The sequence below is a fragment of the Balaenoptera acutorostrata genome, chromosome 3 (assembly GCF_949987535.1).
Source record: "Balaenoptera acutorostrata chromosome 3, mBalAcu1.1, whole genome shotgun sequence".
Taxonomy (NCBI): domain Eukaryota; kingdom Metazoa; phylum Chordata; class Mammalia; order Artiodactyla; family Balaenopteridae; genus Balaenoptera; species Balaenoptera acutorostrata.
Genome location: NC_080066.1, coordinates 60,673,269 through 60,696,028, shown reverse-complemented (window position 1 = coordinate 60,696,028; position 22,760 = coordinate 60,673,269). Strand labels below are relative to the sequence as shown.

The 22,760-nt window shown below is 36.7% G+C and overlaps 1 protein-coding gene across 9 annotated transcripts in view; it reads left to right on the top strand.

Annotated features, from left to right (window-relative positions):
• NRG4 (neuregulin 4) overlaps positions 1–22,760 on the top strand; it is a 134,002-nt gene that overhangs the window by 6,703 nt on the left and 104,539 nt on the right. For 5 of the 9 annotated variants that reach the window (XM_007173425.2, XM_007173427.2, XM_007173424.2 and 2 more), the window contains one exon: positions 2,641–2,731. The gene's annotated coding sequence lies outside the window, so the exon portion shown is untranslated. The remainder of the gene's footprint in view (positions 1–2,640; positions 2,732–22,760) is intronic. The other 4 variants (XM_007173426.2, XM_007173422.2, XM_057542086.1 and 1 more) reach the window with 1 other exon arrangement.

Sequence of the window (22,760 nt, the reverse complement as noted above, 5' to 3'; positions counted from 1 at the left end):
CCTCTCCCTGTCCCCTTTGGTAACCATAAGTTTGTTTTCTATGTCTGTGAGTCTGTTTCTGTTTTGTATACAGATTCATTTGTATTATTTTTAGATTCCACATATAAGCGATAGTTAGTATTTGTCTTTCTCTGACTTATTTCACGAAGCATAATATTCTCTAGGTCCATCCATGTTGCTGCAAATGGCAATATTCCATTCTTTCCAATGACATTGTATATATACATATATACACACATATATATATATATATATATATATATATATATATATATATATATTCCACAATTTATTTATCCATTCATCTGTTGATGGACATTTAGGTTGCTTCCATGTCTTGACTATTTTAAATAGTGCTGCTGTGAACACTGAGGTGCATGTATCTTTTCGAATTAGAGTTTCTGTTTTTTTCCTGGATATATACCCAGGAGTGGAATTGCCAGATCATATGGTAGATCTGTCTTTAGTTTTTTTAAGGAACCTCCATACTGTTTTCCATAGTGGTTGCACCAATTTATATTCCCACCAATAGTGTATGAGTGTTTCCTTTTCTCCACACCCTCTGTAGCATTTATTATTTGTAGACTTATTGATGAGCCATTCTACTAATGTGAGGTGATACCTCATGGTGGGTTTGATTTGCATTTCTCTAATAATAAGCGATGTTGAGCATCTTTGCGTGTGCCTATTGGCCATCTGTATGCCTTCTTTGGAAAAATGTCTGTTTAGGTCTTCTGCCCATTTTTTGATTGAGTTGTTTGTTTTTTTGATATTGAGTTGTGTGAGCTGTTTGTATATTTTGAATATTAACCCCTTGTGGGTTGCACTGTTTGCAAGTATTTTCTCCCATTCCATAGGTTATCTTTTCATTTTGTTGATGGTTTCCTTTGCTGTGTGAAATCTTTTAAGTTTGATTAGGTCCCATTTGTTTATTTTTGCTTTCATTTCTTTTGCCTTGGGAGACTGATCTACGATTTATGTCAAAGAATGTTTCACTTATGTTCCCTTCTAGGAATTTTATGGTGTCATATCTTACATTTAGGTCTGTAAACCATTTTGAGTTTATTTTTGTATATGGTGTGAGAGAATGTTCTCATTTCATTGTTTTACATGTAGCTATCAAGCTTTCCCAACACCATTTGTTGAAGAGGCTGTCTTTTCTCCATTGTATAGACTTGCTTCTTTTGTTGTAGATTAATTGAACATAGGTGAGTGGGATTATTTCTGGACTCTCTATTCTGTTCCATTGATCTTTGTGTCTGTTTTTGTGCCAATACCATGCTGTTTTTTTTAACTTATTTATTTTATTTTATTTATTTTAAAATTTTATTTATTTATTTATTTATTTATTTATTTATTTATGGCTGTGTTGGGTCTTCGTTTCTGTGTGAGGGCTTTCTCTAGCTGTGGCAAGTGGGGGCCACTCTTAATCACAGTGCGCGGGCCTCTCACTATCGTGGCCTCTCTTGTTGCGGAGCACAGGCTCCAGACGCGCAGGCTCAGTAGTTGTGGCTCACGGGCCTAGTTGCTCCGCGGCATGTGGGATCTTCCCAGACCAGGGCTCGAACCCGTGTCCCCTGCATTGGCAGGCAGATTCTCGACCACTGCGCCACCAGGGAAGCCCCCATGCTGTTTTGATAGCTGTAGTCTTGTAGTATAGTCTGAAGTTTGGGAGGGTTATACCTCCAGCTTTTGTTCTTTTTTTCCTTAGGATTGCTTTGGCAGTTCTGAATCTTTTGTGCTTCCATATAAATTTTAGGATTATTTGTTCTAGTTCTGTGAAAAATGTCATGGATATTTTGATAGACATTAAATCTGTAGATTGCTTTGGGAAGTATGGCCATTTTAACAATATTAATTCTTTCATTCGAAGACCACAGGCTATCTTTCCATTTCTTTGAATCATCTTCAGCTTTCTTTATCAATGTCTTATAGTTTTCAACATATGAGTCTAGAAAGACCATAAACTTCTGAGAGATTGATTATGCATTCTGATAATTGGCTTGATATAAAAATTTGTATTATTCATATATGCCACTTTTATATACTTAAGGTGTTCTGAGCCTTGACCTTCTTCTTCATGCCATATAAAGTAAAGCTCTTTGGGAAAAGGAACTTTTAAAGTGGAAGATAGATCATATTGTATACCACTTTTTCCCTTTCTTTCTCATGAAGGTTACCACTTTATTGAAATGACAATCCATATTAACTCTCTATCCGTAATATTGTATGTAAAATTTTTTCTTGGTGGAGACATAACACAAAAAGTAACTTTCCTAGAAAAAGAAGTAAAATTCCTTGCCATCCCCCGAAAGTCTCTGTTTGAAAGGGTTTTTTTCCTCCCATACAATAATCTTCTAATAAAATTCTATTTCCCTCTTAATCCAGCTAGTATTTAGAAGTATTAACAATAAATAGTTTTCCTGAGGCTTAAAAAAGGAGAAGCAGGAGAAATTAAAAATATTAAAGTTTCTGTTACTTATTATGAAGTTCTTTGAGGGTATTACTAAGTAAAAGAAAAAGCCCATAAAATTTGTAAACAGATTCTACTTTCCTTCTCTTCCATGTGTTACTAAAATTGTTATATAAAATATTTTCTGTTTTTATTTTTCTTTATGGTGGCCACAATTTCTATCAAAGCAGAAGAAAAAGAGGTGAACTATAAAGTGAGAGCCAGTTTCATCTCTACTCTGCAATCTAGGAGAAAAACTTTCACCCAAGGACAGATCAGGTAAGTAATTATTTGTTAACTCATTCTTTGTAATGTTTTGGGGCCATATGTGGAGCCATAATTTGTCAACTATAGCCATAGATCATTGTTTTAATTCAACTAAGAGACAATAGCGGTAGACTCCACAATATGGAAAGTTCTTTAACTTTTAAATTACAGAAGCTTGGGTCTCCATTCTAAAGTTGGAAAGGTATGTGTGTATAGAACCATGTTCAAGTATGTGTTAACTATTCATAAAAACATATTAAAAACAACAAAGTTGTAAGCTGGTCTGGTCTTTGTAATTTAAAAATAATATGAATAGAATTAAAGAACGTTAAGAAAGCCTTGGAGAACAAGAGTCTGGAAAATAGTTCAAGTTGTTGAGTTTAGAAAAGTGAAGGCTAAGGGATGATATTGCTTTTCAAGTAGTTGAGATGCTGACTTACTGAGGATGGTGCCTGTCCTTTTTCCATCTCTATAGAGGAAAAACAGCAGGAGGAATTTAGACAAGAAGAGTCAAAGCTTTTGAAATTCAAGATGTGTAAGATTAGAATGATTTACCTTGGGAAGTTGTAGAATCCTCTTTTTGGAAGGTCTTCTAAGTAGCCTGATCATCTACCAAGAATAGCTTATATATCTGTCGTAAGGCCTTCTAATTTTATGTTCCTACGGTTTATTTTGACAAACATACGGTGATTTATGTCTAAGGCAGTAGCTAACATGATATATTTCTAATGATAGAATATATGAACTAGTAGAACTTGACTTTAGGAGTATTATAGAAAATTATAAAGTTATTTTATGAGCACAGAAGTAGTCATGTGTTTTATTCAGTTTGTTCCATTGTTGACCATGTGATCACCATTAACATGTTTAATTTTTCTGGTTCATATAATGCTCTTCAAATACATATGTTACTGTCAACAGAAATTGAATCACCTCTATCAAGACTAGAGAGAAGGATGGGAGGATAAATTTAAAGATGAGTGTGTTCAGATAGGATTGTTGAGAACGGCTCTCTGAAATGTGAGATAAGGTAGAGATTTCAAACAATGGAGAGTGGGCCACAGTGTGATGATCTGAAAATGGCATTTGGGAGCAAGGAAGAGGCTGTTCTTCACTTCTTCCCATCGATTCAGAGAAAGAGCAGAAAGTAAGGACTAAATAAGTTATATTGGAAAAGGTACCTTGTGATCTAAGGAGGAACCAGATTTTTATTAAGAGTAAACTGCAGAGGGACTTCCCTGGTGGTGCAGTGGTTAAGACTCCACATTCCCAATGCAGGGGGCCCGGGTTCAATCCCTGGTCAGGGAACTAGATCCCACATGCACGCCACAACTAAGAGTTCGCATGCCACAACTAAAGAGCCTGCGTGGCGCAGCTAAGAAGCTGGCGAGCCAAAACTCAAGGACCCCCCCCCCCCGAGCCACAACTGAGGAGCCTGCCTACCACAACTAAGGAGCTGGTGAGCTGCAACTAAGGAGCCCTTGAGCTGCAACTAAGGGAGCCATGTGCCGCAACTAAGACCCGGTGCAACCAAATAAATAAAATAAATATTTTTAAAAAAGAGTAAACTGCAGAAAAGTGAAAAATAAATTTGGATAAAAGAGTTTTTCCTCAAATAAATGGACTCTCTAGTAGATGGGGGATAGGGCAGAGGGTAAAGAATGACAGAAGTTGAAGAATTGGGTGTGGAATGAGCGTGGTTGGGGGAGTTTGAGCGTGAAGATGTGCCAGTCACATGCAAAAGGGAAAAAAGACTTGTGCTGATGGAGGCGAGTAAATAAAACAGAAATGAAAGAAGTATTTGAGTAGGAGAGAAAAGTAGACATAGGTTAAAGGAAAATCAGGGCCATTTAGGATAATATTTCTTTGTGAACAAGGAAGTATTAAACTTGACCAGTTAGGGAGGGTGGGAGGGAGACACAAGAGGGAGGGGATATGGGGATATATGTATACGTATCGCTGATTCACTTTGTTAAACAGCAGAAACTAACACACCATTGTAAAGCAGTTATACTCCAATAAAGATGTTTTTAAAAAAAAACTATGTACACTAAGGAAAATGGGAAAGGATGGTAATTACTCCAGGTCTGAGAAGGGCACACGCATGTGAAAAATAACCAGGCTGACTGACCCCTTATTTCAAGAAAAGTTTTCTGGGGCAGTGTTCAGAGACTTAATTCGTTTGGGTATTGATTGTAGAGTTTCTAGGCTCCAAGGACATAGGAAACCTCTAGGAAGACCAGGATCAACACTGAGAGGTCAGTGGGGTTGGGAAGTGCTATGATTTTTATCTCCTTCACATCTCTGTATAGAGCTGTAGCCTTTTGTAGGAGACATGCATAATTCAAGACTATTACTGGCAGCAAAGAATGGGAAGTTTGCTATTGCCATGTGGGCAGTAGCTTAAACGAGTTTATAAGTCAGTTACCAACCAGCTTTGAAACTGTGATTCTTGATGAATTATTAATTGGGGGGGGATTTTGTGTTATTTCATATTTTGCATATAAAGTGAATCTTTACTATCAAATCATTTTACATTTGCATAAAATGCAACCATATAGTATTAGATTTTCCAGTGAAGAATAATGATAGCTAACACCTGTTGAGTGCTTCTTGTGTTCCAGGCACCTTATATATGTAAATTCATTTTATTTTCAGACAACTCTTTGAAGTAGGCACTATTATTCTGTCCCCCACTACCTCAAGCCTCACATGTGGATGAGGAAAATTGACACAAAGATTTTTGCCCAATTCTATAGTAGAATGTTCTAATGTGGAACTAGGATTTGCACTCTAGCCTTCTGGCTCCAGAGCCCATGCCCATAACCCCTACACTACATATCTTTTTATACATAAAAATTGTGATTTCAGGGTTGCTTGGAGACTATTTTACTTTGAATGGTTGGTGACTTGAGTATATTTATAGGTAGCACAATTTACATCAAAGAAGGTGACTCTTGTGAGCTGCTACATGGAATGAAAATTGATTTATTGCTTCTGTAAATATTTTAAAGAAGTTCATGCCAGTACACTCAGTGATGTGAAGGGCTATTGCTTGGGGCAGGCCAGCTGCTTTTATTCAAAAGACCACATTGGGTGGTATAACCTTAGTGAGTTTACTAGGGTCTAACTCTCAGTCTTGTGGTCTTAGAAACCCGATCTGGTCAGTAAGTGTCCCAGAGAGGGTTAAATTAGTCTAACGACCTCATCAGCCTAATATGTAAATCCAGAAAGCAAATTAATTTAAATATTGGGTTGGCCAAAAAGTTCGTTCGGGGTTTTCCATAACATCTTATGGAAAAACCCAAATGACCTTTTTGGCCAACCCAATACAATGAGCTAAAACTGTTACAAAAACCGGTTGTACCAGTATGATCAGTGTATTTTCTTCCAGGTGGTGGATATAGATGGGAAACCAAATTATAAGAGGTTTCTTGGTGAACAACAGGCACCATGAATATTTCTTGTTTTGGTTTTTCACAATACTTATCTATTTTATACATTCCTCAAGGATTTTATCAATAATAGCTGCTATTGGCATGTACTGTCAGTCCTTAAATTATAAATAGCCTCCACCCCTGTGCCCTTCCACCAGGGGCTCTGCTGCCATAGAAACAGCTGTTGAATAAACATGGGTATTTTAGAGAATCTGTGGGTTCAGGATTGAAGGAAGGGAAGAGTCTGTGAAAAGCAGAGTTACTAAAGGGTGTTAATTTCAGGGATAGACTCCTAAGTAGGACGGGTATGCCTGAGTAGAGATCTCTTTACCTAAAGTGTATTTCTATAGCACTGCCTGAGGAGCTTACCCCCCGCTTCTGTTATATTGCTTGAAATTTCACCAAATAGAGATTGCTTTACATTTTTCAAACATTCTCTTAAAACTGTAAATGTCTATGTGTGGAGATATTCTTAGTGACCTTCCTTATACCCATTCCCTATTGCTTACCTTCATTTTGTTAGGGACAGCAATGTTCCCAGCTTCAAGCAAAAAATCCTGACTAGTTGAAGCCAGTCATGACAATCCCATTCTCCTTTGCCAGTGATCATGAAGGGAAGGCTCCCAAGTTCAGGGATGGCTTTTGCTTTCCTTATAAAGAGAACAGTGGTGGCTGGTACTCTCCTCTTTCCCCCTTCTTTGTGCCTTAAATGCAGACATGAAGCCTGGAGATATAGCAGCCATCTTTGCAACTATGAGATGACAAGTATGAGAGAGAAAAGTTGATTCTAACAAGCTGAGGACCATGAAGGAGAAGGATTGAAGGAGTCTGGACATTGTTGAACAGCTCTTCCAATCTTGGACTGCCTACCTCCAGACTTATTATGGAGAAAAATAAGGAAAGTTGTAACCCTTGTTATACGGTAGCAAAGCATTTGATTAATCTGTACCTGCTGTTCTGTGGAAGGCTGACTATGCAAACTGAGACTGTAGTGTTAGGAGAAATGAAAGGAAGAATTTGGAATATTGTGCTGTATTCGTGACTTCTTGTGGCTTTTCAGTAGGATCCTACAGAAGGGGGTGAACTCAAATTAGTGCTCCTCAGCATGAAAGCAGAGAGGGCAGAAGAATATAGCTTTGCTATAGAGGTATTCTGCCTTTAGCTTGTACTCTAAATTGACAAAAGAGCCCTGTAATTTGGAATTTTGTAGGGATTAAGTGTAGGACCTTCTTACCTAAGACTATTGTTAGAATTGCCTTGTCTGTTATGAGAGCTCAGAGGTCAGCAGCTAAGAGATTAGAATCTCCAGGCCTAAAGATTATTTCTAGAAATGTTTTTTGGGTGTGGTTACTCACACAAGGAATTGATCTGAAGCAGATAGACCAGAAGCTTGATATGTTTTTGAGGGAACCTGCAGTACAAAGCTGGCAATTAGTTGTGACTGTCTTTACCTTCCAAGCAATCCTCATCCTTTCCTCCCTAAGTCAAACCAGTATGAAGTAGGCTACAAAAGCTGTGGATCCCCTGGGAAAGACATCTGCTTCAAAACCTGCCTTAGATATGGCCGCAGAGAACAATGACAAAGCAAATCCTCCTGAGACTTAAAGTAGGCGCTGTCAGATTGACTGGCCAAGGGATTTACTTTATTGCCTGCCCAGGAATCTGTGATTTCTGTCCAGGAAGATATGATATAGATTGTGGATTGTTGACTACTGTGTACTTCCTCTTATCTCCCTTTCTTAATGGAATATTTTTGGGGTCACTCTGTTCTTTCTTTTTCATCGTTGTATATATGTGAGGGGAGTGGTTTAGAGACAGCTTCTCTTTTAGCCATACAAATGGTCAGATAAGAGTTGTCATATTTGGACTTGATAGAGCAGACAGAAAATCAACCAGAGATCCTGCGTCATGCAGTAATTGGATGAGATAGTGGGGTTGTCTTCCTTGAAGAGAGGATGAGTATGTTGTGTTTAACACATGTGTAAGAAGTATGTGTGTGCATGTTGAGTTGAGGACTGGCAGACACTGTTGGCTGGCCAATCCATACCCATTTCTTACCTCTACCATAAAAATTAGCGAAGTTAAATATTTGATTTTCCAGTCTTCTTTACTGCTACAGTAGTCATGTAATACAATTCTAGCCCATAAACCTGCTAGGGGACTTCATTGAAGGCTTTCCCTTTTTCTGATAAAAGGGTCAGACAGCGCTGGGGTTAACTTTTTTCTTGCTTTGACCTTAGATGTGATACTTGGAGTGCTTGGAGCTGCAGTGACCATCTTGAAAGCATTAGGCAACAAACACGAATATTAAAAGTAAATACACTCAGGATGGTGGAGCAAAAATATTGAAGATATGGATAGCACCACTGATTAGTAAACACCAACCTTAGCAATCACCAGTTCAAGATTTTTTGTCTTGTGAGAAAAGTGAATCCATATTTGTTTATGCTGTTGTGAACTGAGTTCTCTGTTGCCTACAATCCAAAGCATCCTAAACTGATTCAGTATAAATGTCTCTTTTCTATACTGCAACCTCAAGGATAGTTTTTATTTGTTGGTTCATTTTTAGCATGAAGTCTTATTAGTAAATAGTTATATGAAGTGAGGAAAATATTTTCTTTTCCAATGGATAATGGATTTTTTAATGGTATATTCACATAAAAGAACACTATACAGCAGTGAACAATCTACAACTGCATATGGCAATATGGATGAACCTCAGATATATAATGTTGAGTGAAAGAAGCAGACACAGGACTTCCCTAGCAGTCCAGTGGTCAAGACTCTGTGCTTCAAACGCAGGGAGCGTGGGTTTGATCCCTGGAGGAAAAGATTTTTTTAAAAAAACTTTTACAATAGCCTGATTCACATATAAATTGCATTATTGATGCGTTACTGTTGACAGGCATCTCCTCCATATGTGACTTAGGTTACGTTTTTTACTTTTTGGAATAGAATATTGGCATGGCTCAGCGTGCACATTTAATATAATTAGGGAACACCTTTTGGAAATTGGTTTCTCCTGCTGAGGTATACAGCAAGAAAAGCTAAAAATTGTTGCAACCAAATAGAAGTCTTCAGGAAGAAATTGCTGACTGGAGTAGAACAGGTTCAATGTAAGTCTTGACTTTTGTATGGGACAATCTTTTATTTCTGCATCATTGACTACTAGTAAATGTTTACTACTTCCAAAATGATGTTTTACTCTAGAGCCTTTATATCAGAACATGTACTTTTTTTTTCAGTGTCCTTTTAAATGTTTTTGTTCATCATTTCAGAAAAATTTTTTATTCCAGTTTTTGACTCAACCATATGAGGTTTGTGATTGTACTTTTCTATTTTTGCCTTTCTTAAAATTAATTAGTGGTAATAGCCATGTGTGCCAGCTTTTTATATCAAAAGGAAATGCTTGAACACCAACCAAAGGTAAGTATGGAATTAAGGAGAACAGACATATTTCTTTGGATGTATTTTATAGAAAAATTATATTTGGCTTCAAGAAAAGCTAGCATTTTAATTTGTGTTCACATATTGACAAAATGTGATCCAAATCATTTTTTTCACTTCCTAAAAAAGTATTTTAATCTGAAAGTTTCTTTTAAAATACATTAAATTCTAAAAACAAAAGCTTTTAAATTATTTTTAGAATAAGCTGGAAAGGCCTGACACTGAAGATCCTATTATTACCATATCTAAATATACATGAAGTGATTTTGGGGTATTGAGATATATTGGTCTCCACTGTGATTTTCTTGCTTGCTGGTTTCATACATAATATTTTGCTTTCCTTTCCTGATGTACCCTGAGTCAGTCCTGCCAAAAAAACTACTAATATTGTAAGACTAGCAAGCTAACATCTAAGTGGGAAATTCTTAAATGTATGATAAGGATATTTTTAACCAACTGATGAAAACTCTTTTTGATCTACTTCTACTAAGATTTGAACACTCTATAGAAAGAGTTTGAAACAGAGTGTAAAGCTTGGGGATTTTCTTGATTTAAATTACTCTTTTTTTTAAGCATGTATTATTATTGGAGTGGTGGCTTTTATGACTACTGTGTAAAGTCTGCTAGGTGATTCTCTATCTACTTTTTATGGTTAAGTTTGCTGGCTTAAATCGTATATGATGTACACGTGCCCATCTTCTTTCACTATGAGAGGCAGCATTGCTAGGTGGATGCCTCCCTCTCTGGCCTCATCTTATGCCATTATCTGTTCAAACTGCACAGGTCTTCTTTTAGTACAGGTACCCTAGTTATCTGACTATTATCTAAATTCCCACAGTTATAAGATTGCAAAGGGAAGCCAAAGTTATAATAACATTCACTAATGAACAAACCACTTATAAAATTGGTTGTCCCTCATGCATGCATCCTTGTCTAGCTTAGAGGCATTGTTGGCCAGTCTTTTTATGATTGTTGAATACTCCTATAAAACACAAATACAATACAAGTGATTTTAGGGCAAAATTGTGAATCTTGAAAAGATGGAGGAGAGATGATGAAAATGATGTTGGTGAACTCAAATCACAAATGACAAATGAAGATTTGGCAGAGCTAGGCCACAACAATTGAAAAATAGAGAAATTGCAATGATGATGATGACTCTCATCTCTTAAAATATTTGGATATCAGGATTAAAGGAGGGCCTTGGGAAAATTGTCAACAATGTCAAATTTTTTACAGCCTTCTTTACAACTGTCCATATGGAAACTAGACATTAGATGAAATCTGTTTATATATAACACAATTTTGTCAGAAAAATTATGCCCAAGTCCCCACTTGATTTGTTCCTTCTAAGAATTAGCACACACTGGTATCGCTTATATGTGGAATCTAAAAAATGGTACAAATGAACCTATTTATAAAACAAATAGAGTAACAGATGTAGAAAACAAACTTATGGCTACCAAGGGGGAAAGGGGGGGTGGGAGGGATAAACTGGGGAATTGGGATTGACATATACACACTACTATATATAAAATAGATAGCTAATAAGAACCTACTGTATAGCACAGGGAACTCTACTCAATACTTTGTAATGACCTATATGGGAATAAAATCTAAAAAAGAGTGGATATATGCATATGTATAACTGATTCACTTTGCTGTACAGCAGAAACTAGCACAACATTGGAAATCAACTCTACTCCAATAAAAATTAATTATGAAAAAAGAATTAGCACATAATTGCAATTATAACCCAAATTTGTTAAATATAAGTTGAAATAAACATCAAAATTCTTACCACTATTTTTTTAAATTTAATTTAATTTTTATTTATTTATTTTTGGTTGCATTGGGTCTTTGTTGCTGTGTGCGGGCTCTCCCCAGCTGCGGCGAGTGGGGGCCATTCCCTGCCGCTGTGCGCGGGCCTCTCATTGCGGTGGCCTCTCCCGTCGCGTAGCACCGGCTCCAGGTGCGTGGGCTTCAGCAGCTGTGGCATGCGGGCTCCAGAGCACAGGCTCAGCAGTTGTGGCTCACGAGCTCAGTTGCTCCACATCAGCTCAGTTGCTCCGTGGCATGTGGGATCCTCCTGGACCAGGGATCGAACCTGTATCCCCTGCATTGGCAGGCGGATTCTTAACCATTGCGCCACCAGGGAAGTTTCTTACCCCTATTTTTATACGAAATTTTCATCTCTTTTAAGTGGACTAACTTTTTTTTTTTGGCTGTGCCATGAGGCGTTCAGGATCTTAGTTCCCCAGCCAGGAATCGAATTCGTGCCCCCTGCATTGGGAGCATGGAGTCTTAACCACTGGACCACCAGGGAAGTCCCTAAGTGGACTAACTTTAAATGGCTTTTTTTTTTATAATAGCATTCATCTTCAGAGAAAGAGGATCTCAGATACATTCTGTACCTGGGATTTAAAAGAATTTTATATATCCTATATCTTGGATTTTGAGACTATATTTACATATTCCATTTATAAGTAAATTCATAAGACTCAGTATGTATAGTTTATTTACCATGGCAAATTTTTTAAAGTTCTGCCACTTACAAGCTGTACCTTGGGAAAAGCCACTTCACTTCTCTTAGCGTCAGTTTCCTTTGTAAAAAGAAGATAATCCCTACATTATAAAACTATCGTTAAGGCTTATATAATGTATATGAAGCTTGTATTATTTTGTCTGGCATACTGTGAGTGCACAGTAAATGGTAGCCATTATTATTAACTCACGTGGATATTAATGTCAGTCACATGTGAACATTTTTTTGACTTTGATTTTTTTTATCCACAGTTCTTGTTCATAAAATACTGAGAGGGCATAGAGCAATTCTGTGAAGCCAAAATATAGATCTAATTTAGGTTCATTCTTTTTTTTTTTTTAACATCTTTATTGGAGTATAATTGCTTTACAATGGTGTGTTAGTTTCTGCTTTAAAACAAAGTGAATCAGCTATACATATACATATATCCCCATATCTCTTCCCTCTTACGTCTCCCTCCCTCCCACCCTCCCTATCCCCCCCTCTAGGTGGTCACAAAGCACGGAGCTGATCTCCCTGTGCTATGCGGCTGCTTCCCACTAGCTATCTATTTTACATTTGGTAGTGTATATATGTCCATGCCACTCTCTCACTTTGTCCCAGCTTACCCTTCCCCCTCCCCGTGTCCTCAAGTCCATTCTCTAGTAAGTCTGCGTCTTTATTCCCGCCTTGCCCCTAGGTTCTTAATGACCATTTTTTTTTTTTTTTTTAGATTCCATATATATTAGGTTCATTCTTGAATAATCAGTTGTATTATCTGAATCTGATTCACATTTGGGGGCTAACAAAGATTTTCTTCTTGACCAATCTCTAGCCAGGGTCCTCTAAACCCTCTTCTCGACTAGGCCTCATCCTTGAACAGAACAGTAACATACCTTCTAACAGCTGAAGGCCACATCCCTAGAATTACACTCCCCCCCACCCCCAAAGTGCCTGCCTCAGGAAACTCAAGGCTGCCAAAAGAATTTACCTGAAGATAGGGTTCCTATCTCCCACCCTCTATGGGAGTGTAGGAGCCTACCTTAGATAACTGCCAGTTAACAAACCCAGATGGGACGCACATGGAAAAACCTCCCCACCTTCTTGCTTTTTGTAATTTTCAATTCCTCAACTCTATTAAGCCCCCACTCACCTCCCCTCCCTATTCCCTCATTCTCCCTTTAAAACACCCAGTCAACTTTGTCCAAATCAAAGTTGAATTCAGTTCATGTTACCTTTTCATTTTGTTGATGATTCCTTTGCTGTACAGAAGTTTTTTAGTTTGATACAGTCCTACTTGTTTTGACTCTTGTTGACTTTGTTTTTGGAATCAGATCCAAAAAATCATTGCCAAGACCATATCAAGGTACTAACTGCCTAAGTTTTCTTCTAGTTTTATGGTTTCAGGTCTTACATTCAAGTCTTTAATCAATTTTGAGTTAATTTTTGTGTATGCTATAAGATAGTAGTCGTTTCATTCTTTTGCATGAGACTATCCAGTTTTCCCAATACCATTTAGTGAAGAGACTGTCCTTCCCCATTGTATATTCTTGCCTTCTTTGTCATAGATTAATTTACCATATAGGCATGGGTTTATTTCTGCGCTCTCTATTCTGTTCCATTGATGTATGTGTCTGTTTTTATGCCAATATAATACAGTTTTGATTACTATAGCATTGTAATATAATTTGAAATTGGGGATGTGATGCCTCCAGCTTTGTTCTTCTTTCTCAGCGTTGCTTTGGCTATTCAGAGTCTTTTGTAGTTCCATACAGATTTTAGGGTGATTGGTTCTATGTCTGTGAAAAATGCCATTGGAGTTTTGATAAGGCTTGTCATATATAGCCTTTATTATGCTGAGAAACGTTTCATCTACATCCACTTTGTTGAGAGTTTTTATCATAAATAGATATTGAATTTACCACCATGTTCTTAGTTTCTTTACCATAGTGTTCTTCATTTCTTCTTGTGGAATCAGGCTTCAGTCTGGGATCATTTACCTTTAGCCTGAAGAAATTTCTTTGTTGTTTTTTTGTAGAGTAGGTCTATTAGCCACAAATACTCTCAGCTTTCATTTTAAAGTGTCTCTATTTTGTGTCATTCCTTGAAGAATATTTTTCTTAGGTACAGAATTCTAGGATAGAAGAATTTTTGTTTTTTCTTCAGCACTTCAAAGATGTCCTTATTCTTCTCTTCTGACTTATTTTGTGATGATAAATTAGCCATTGGTTTTTTTTAAACAACATCACCCTATTTCCTGCACCCCCCAGCTCCTGGCAACCATTGTTTCACTTCCTGCCTCCATGAGTTTGACTTTTGCAGATTCCACATACAAGTAAGATGATGCAGTACTTGTCTTTGTGTGTCTGGCTCAGTCTACCCAGTGCTATGTCCTCAAAGTTCATCCACGTTATCACAAATGACAGGATCTCCTTCTTCCCTAAAGCTTAATAACATTCCATTGTTATACACCACACCAGCTCCAACCATTCATTTTGTTGATGGACACCTAGATTGACTCCATATCTTGGGTATCATGAATAATGCTGCAGTAAACGTGGGACTGCAGATATCTCCTCAAGATTTGATATCATTTCCTTTGGATGCATATCTAGATGGGGAACCACTGGATCACAGAGCAGTTCCAATTCCAGTCTTCTGAGGAACCACCATACTGTTTTCCATAATGGCTGTAGCAGTCTACATTCTTATCAGCAGTACACAAAGGCTCCTTCTCTCCACATCCTCACCAACACTTGTTATTTTTTGTCTTTTTGATAATAGTAATTCCAACATGTGTGAGGTGATATCTTACTGGGGTTTCAGTCTGCACCTCCCTACTGATCATTGATGTTGAGCATCATCCTGTATATTCATTGGCCGTTTGTATGTCTTCCTTTGAGAAATGTCTATTCAGGTCCTTTGCCCATTTTTAAAATCAGGTCCTTTATTTACAAAATAAGTTATCACTCAGAACCTTAATTCATTGGCCCTGTTAACAGGTTTAAGACATTTCAATTTACTAAAGATAAATAATTCAATCTTTAAATAAAGAACTATAAGGTGTTTGGAAAAAACCAAAAAAACAAAATAAAATCAGGTCATCTATCTTCTTGCTATGGAGTTGTTTGAGTCTCTCATATATTCTGAATATATTCTGAACTCCTTACCAAATTATGATTTGCAGACATCCTCTCCTGTGTCATAGGCTGCCTCTTTACTCCGCTGAGTGTCTCCTTTGCCATGCAGAAGATTTTAGTTTGATGCAGTCTCATCTGTTTATTTTTGCTTTTGTTGCCTGTGCTCCTGGGAGTCATATTCAGAACGTCCCAGACCAATGTCAAGAGGCTTTCTTCCTATGCTTTCCTCTAGTAGTTCTACAGTTTTAGGTCCTATGTTTAGGTCTGTAATCCATCCTGAGTTGACATTTGTATGTGGTGTGAGACAACGTTCCAACCCCACTCTTCTGCACACAGACATTCAGCCTTCCCAGCACCATTTATTGAAAAGACCATCTCATCTCTGTTGTTCACCCCTGTCAAAGATCAACTTACTATAAATGTGAGAATTTATTTCTGGGCTTTGTGTCCTATTCCATTGGTCTCTATGTCTGTCCAATGCCAGTACTACGCTGCCTTGATTACCATAGCTTTATAATATATTTTGAAATCAGACAGTGTGATGCTTCCAGCTTTGTTCTTTCTCAAGATTGCTTTGGCTATTCAGGGTTTTTTTGTGGTTCCATAGGAACTTTAGGATTTTTTTTTCTATTTTTTGTGGAAAATGCCATGGAATTTTGATAGAGATTGTTTTGAATTGTATATCTTTTTTGGGTAATATGGAGATATTCTTCCAATCCATGAAGATGGAATGTCTTTCCAATTATTTGTGTCATCTTCATTTTCTTTCATCAGTGTTTTATGACTTTCACTGTACAGCTCATTCACCTCCTTGGTTAAATTTGTTCCTAAGTATTTTATTTTTTGTAAATGGGATTGTTTTCTTAATTCCTCTTTAGATAGTTCGTTGTTAGTGTATAGAAATGCAACTGTTTTTTGTATATTGATTTTGTATCTTGCAGCTTTACTGAATTCATTGATTAGTTCTATAGTTTTTTTGGTGGCGTCTTCAGGGTGTTCTATATGTGATATCATATATCTGCAAACAGAGAATTTTGTTTCTTCCTTCCTGATTTGGATGCCTTTTATATCTTTTTCTTGCCTAATTGCTCAGACTAGGGCTTTCACTACTATGTTGTCTTGTTCCTGATCTTAGAGAAAAAGCTTTCAGCTTTTCACTGAAAAGTTATGGTGTTAGCTGTGACCTTGTCATATAAGGCCTTTATTATGTTGAGGTACATTCCATCTATACCTAATTTGTTGAGAGTTTTTAATCATGAAAGGATCTTGAATTTTGTCAAATGCTTTTTCTGTAACTATTGAAATGATGGTAGGATTTTAATCCATCCTTTTGAAACTGCACTCCTTCTTGGGTGGGACTCGAACCCACCCGCACCTCAGAGTAGGGCTTGAACACACAATCCCTGGCTTAGGAGGGGACTTGGACCCACTGTCTTTTGATTAGAACTGCTCACTTGGTGTCAATACTTACTGAAGCTCAGGTTCTTTTGCCTCATTACAGAAACAATTCAGCATGAGGCAAAGAATGAGTTTACTAGCATAGGACACTGGTGAGAGATACAAGGAGGCCGGCAAGGGAGCAAAGCCCCAAGAACAAAGAGGGATACATTTTTATAATCAAAGAAAAAGTGGGGAGGGGAGAAGACCACCTACTTCCTCATTCTTGGGCAGACATCAAGACTTACATCATTAGTTCCTCCTTTGGCCCTACATGGTTTAACCGGGACTGTCATGGTGCTATTTAAATCATATGTATATTAGCAAAAGGGTGGTGACAAATACTAAAATATGGTAATTCATGTTAGGTTTCAGTATAATGTCCCCTTTCACCTAATTTCTTTCCCCTGTCACCTATATTTCTGTCTTGGCTACATGCAGAAATGCTACTCTTCAAGGACTCTTAACTCTCTGACTTCACAAGATTGAGACCCTGTATCTATTGTCTTGTATTTTAACTGTCAGGGTTTGTGGCTTGAGTGTGTTGGCACTTGGATGCACCTGGTCTTCCTTCAAGGTAGTGTAGATTGTTGCTAGGTTACTGGATTCTTTTCTTGAGTGGTCATTAGCTTACAACAGTCTCCGAAACTCCCTTAAAATTCCCTTTCTGTCTTTAATCCCCTAGTGGGATTTCTAAACTGACTATTTAATTATCCTACTCTATCCCTATCACTTTTGTTAATATAGTGAATCACATTGATTGATTTGCATATGTTGAACCACTTGCATCCCAGGAATAAATCCCACTTGATCATGGTGTATGGTGACTTTTAATGTGCTGTTGAATTGTTTTGCTAGTGTTTTGTCAAGGATTTTTACATCTATTTCATCAGGGATATTGGCCTGTAATTTTAAAATTTTTTCTTGATAAATCTCAATAAATGTTAGTCAATTTTTCTAGTCTTTTCAAAGAATCAACTTTTGGCCTTGTTAATTCTCTCAATTGTATGTTTGCTTTCCATTTTATTGTTTTTGCTTTTTATTTCCTTCTTTAAACTTTCTTTGATTTTTTTTTCCTCTTATTTTTAGTTGGATGTTTAGCTTATCATTTGTAAGCAATTTTTCCCCTTAACATATGCATTTAAGGTTGTAAATTTTCCTCTAAATGTGGCTTTAGTTTCATCCATATGTTTTAATGTATAATATTTGCAAAGTTGAGTTAAAATATGTTTTAAATTTCTTCATTGACCCATTTAAAATTTCTAGTTTATTCTCACTATGGTCAGAGAACTTAACGCTGTATGATTTTAATCATTTAAACATTTCTGAGACTTGCTTTTCAATAATGATATGTTTTTTATAAATGTCCTGTGTATGCTTTAAAGAAGTATATTTAGCAGTTGTTAGGAGCATTGTTTTATGTATCTTCATTTGATCAAGTTTGTTTATTATGTAGTTCAAACGTATATCGTTGTTCTAACTTTTTACCTAAATGAAATAATCTGCCAGTTACTTTTCCAGCAACAAGAAAAGTGGGTTTATTTGGGATCAGCAGAGAATTTCAATTTGGGGTCTGCAACCATGGTGAGCTACGTGCAAGTCCCCACACAGCAAAGGAAGGAGAACACTTTTATAGAGGAGAGAAACAAGTTGGAAAGGCTATAGTAAACAAAGAGTCCGTGACTTTTTCATTGGCCAAGTTCCTAAGAGGAGAGGGGAGAAGTCTTCTTCCTGTTTACTCTATCTCATCTGTTTCATATTTATTTTCTCTCCTTTGCCTTCTCTGGGATTTTTTTTTTTTTTCAGTTTTCCCCTCTGCTAGTTTGAACTTAAACAGTTTCTATTCTACTGGTAGTTACCTTAGTAAGTATAACATACATTCTTAACTTAGCAAAGTCTAATGTTATTCAATACTTTTGCTGTCATCCCAGAAAATAAAAGGACATTAGAACACATTTAACTTACTCCTTCCTAACTTTCATGCTTTTGTTTTCAGGTATTTAATGCTACATGCATATTAATTAAACTCAAAGGACATTTCCACTTTTTATATAGTGTTTATTTAGATTTACCACCATATTCACAGCTTTTTTTGCCCTTAATTCCTTCTTATATCTATATCATTAGCTAGAATCATTTTCCTTTCTTGCATTCATTCTTCAGTACTTTCCATTCATACTTTAATGCAGTTTTTTAGTGGAACTTTTTTCATGTTTGGTTTATCCAAAAAGTGTTTACATTTTAAAAAATAAACCTGTTATGAACATTTGTGTACAAATCTTCTGGTGGACATATGTTTTCATTTCTTTTAGGTAGATTCTTAGGAGGAGGATTGCTGGGTTGTATGATAAACACATGTCTAAATTTTTAAGAAACTGCCACACTTTTCCAAAGTGGCTATACCATTTTACATTTCTACCAGTTTTGTATGAGGCTTCCAGTTTCTCTACATCCTTGCCAAAACTGTATTGTCAGTATTTTTTATTATAGCCAAGCCATTCTAGTAGGTATGCAGTAGTATCTCATTGACTTGTTTTTAAATTTATTTTATTTTTTATTTACTTATTTTTGGCTGCATTGGGTCTTTGTTGCTGCGTGTGGGCTTTCTCTAGTTGTGGCAAGCGGGGGCTACTCTTCGTTGTGGTGCACAGGCTTCTCATTTCATTGGCTTCTCTTGTTGCAGAACTCACGCTCTAGGCATGCAGGCTCAGTAGTTGTGGCTTGTGGGCTCTAGAGCCCAGGCTTAATAGTTGTGGCACATGGGCTTAGTTGTTCTGCGGCATGTGGGATCTTCCCAGACCAGGGATTGAAACTGTGTTCCCTGCGTTGGCAGGCAGATTCTTAACCATTGTGCCACCAGGGAAGTCCTCTCATTGAGGTTTTAATTTCAATTTCCCTAAGTTGAAAAAGTGGTTGCCCATTTTTTGATTGGGTTGTCTTCCTTTTATTTCATTTGTAAGAGTTATTTATATCATCTGGATACAAGTCTCTAATCAGATATATGATTTGTAAATATGTTCTCCCATTCTGTGGCTTGCCTTTTCATTTTCTTAATTTTTTTAATTGAAAATGTTTTAAATTTTGATAAAGTCTAATTTGTCAATTTTTTCTTTTATGAATTGTGCTCTTGCTGTCATATCTAAGAAATCTTTGCCTAACCCCAAGTCACAAAGATTTTCTTCTAGAAGTTTTATAGTTTTAGCTCTTACATTTAGGTCTGTGATGTATTTTGAGTTAATTTTTCTGTATGCTTTAAGGTAAAGGTATAAGTCTGTTTTCTGCACATGGATATTCAAATATCCCAGTACCATTTGTTGAAAAGACTATCTTTTCCTCACTGAATTACCTTGGTTCTTTTGTCAAAATAATATAAGGGTTTATTTTCAGTGTACAGTTCTTGATCTGTAGATTCGGCACATTCCCTATCAGTATCCCAACAGCATTTTAAAAATAGCAATTGGCAAGCTAATTCTAGAATTTATATAGAAAGGCAAAGGACCTAGAATAACCAAAACAATTTAGAAAAAGAAGAACAAAGCTAGAGGACTTAACACTACCTGATTTCAAAATTTGCTGTTGTAGTAATAAGGGAGTGTGCTTATTTCCAGGAAGAAAAGAGAAATGCCAACTTTAGGCCACTGTCTTTATTTTTGAATTCTTTTCCATTATGGTTTATTACAAGATATTGAATATTGTTTATGTATTTTATATATAGTAGTTTGTGTCTGCTAATCCCAAACTTTTAATTCACCCCCCCCCACCTTTCCCCTTGGTAACCATAAGTTTGTTTTCTATGTCTGTGAGTCTGTTTCTGTTTTGTAAATAAGTTCATTTGTATCATCTTTTTAGATTCCACATATAAGTGATATCACATGATATTTGTCTTTCTTTGACTTACTTCACTTAGTGTGATAATCTCTGGGTCCATCCATGTTGCTGCAAATGGCATTGTTTCATTCTTTTTTATGGCTGAATGGTATTCCAGTGTGTTTATGTACCACATCTTCTTTATTCATTCAACTGTCATCGGACATTTAGGGCATTTACTTATTCCATAAATAGAACATTTATTTATTTCATAAATAGTGCTGCTATGAACATTGGGGTGCATGTATCTTTTCAGATTATGGTTTTCTCTGGTTATATGCCCAGCAGTGGGATTGCTGGAACATATGGTAACTCTGTTTTTAGTTTTTGAGGAACCTCCATTCTGTTTTCCATAGTGTCTGCACCAATTTACATTCTTACCAGCAGTGTGGGAGGGTCCCCTGTTCTCCACACCCTCTCCAGCACTTATTATTTGTAGACTTTTTAATGATGGCCATTCTGACTGGTGTTAGGTGATGTCTCATTGTAGTTTTGATTTGCATTTCTCTAATAATTGGCGATGTTGAGCATCTTTTCCTGTGCCTATTGGCCATCTGTATGTCTTCTTTGGAGAAATGTCTGTTTAGGTCTTCTGCACATTTTTTGATTGGGTTTTTTTTGATATTGAGTTGATTGAGCTTTTTGTATATTTTGGAAATTAATAGACCACTATCTTTAAAGCAGAAGTTTCTCTGTTTAATTTCTTGTTATCAGGACTGTAATCTATCTTGGATATTGCAAAGGCATAACCATCATAGGCATTGAAAAATTTCAGAAAGTATTCTGGTTGATGGGTTTTTATCTTTTTGAGATAAGACTAGTGGCAGCTAACATTCTTTTCTTGTGTTTGGGAGGTGAACCAGAAGAACCTGTAGAACCTGTAAGAATGAGATTTAAAGGTGTGTCACTGGCCAGTACATTCTTTTGTGCAGTTCATTCCATCCAGAATTATTTTTTACAGTTTATGAAACACACACTTCTATTCAGCTTATGTTTAAGAAGATGAAGTTTGAGGTGTTGATAATTTTTCTGCCTTATTTATATAAATTAAAATGAAATATGGGAAGATTGATAAGCTCTTTTAAGAAATTCCCTTGATACTTATTAAAAAGCTTGTCATTTTTTAGTAAAACATAAGAAATTACAAGTCAGTCTAGCAGTCAACTATCAGCAATAAATTCATAACAAAATATTTGTTAAATATCTACTGTTAATAAGGCAGTAGGCCAGATTTAGCCTAGAGGGATAAAGATAAGTAAGACACTATTCCTCTTTCAGGAAACCTATAGTCTAGTTAAGGAAATAAAGCATATTCATATAGAGACTAAAGAGAAATCCAGGGTAGTAAATTAAGAAAGTTATTGAGTTTCTCCTTTTTATCTTTTCTCTAGGTGATTCATTCTCCATTTTTCTTCCAGTGAATTCCTTAGAGTTTTATTCCGTTCATCAACCTGGTAGTACCCTGTGGATATGTTCTAGTTGCAGTCCTAAAAGATATTATACAGCACAGAATACCATAGACATTCAAATTGTAGACTAATATGATGGTTCTCAAAGTACCAAACTAGCACCATACCATCCTCTGGGAACTTGTTATAAATGCAAATTTTCAGACCCCACACCAGATCTACTGAATTAGAAACTCTGAGGGTAGGGCCTAGCAGTCTATTCTTTAACAGACCTTCCAGATAATTCTGATGCTTGCTGGTTTATCCCTTCACCTGTTGACGGACATTTGGGTTTTTCCAGTTTGGGGGTGTTACGAATAATGCTACTGTGAATACTCATGTACACATCACTGTGCAGATGTGCTTTTTACTCCTCTTGGGTAAATATGTGAGAGTGGAATTTCTGGGTCATATGGTTGGTTTATTAGTTATCTTTTGCTGCGAACAAATACTCAGAGGCTAAAAACAACAAAAATTTATCATCTCACAATTTCTTTAGGTCAGGAATCCAGGAATGACTTAGCCAGATAGTTCTGGCTCAGGGTCGGTCAAGGTGTCAGTCAGGACTTGTGCTCATCTCAAGGATTACTGGGGGGAAATCCACTTCCAAGCTCACACATGTGGCTATTGTCAGGCCTCAGTTCCTTGTCATGTGAGCCTCTTTATCAGGTCTGCCTCGTGACATGGCAGCTGGATTCCCCCAGAGTAAAGAAATCTAAAAGAGGGAAAAAGAGACATCTA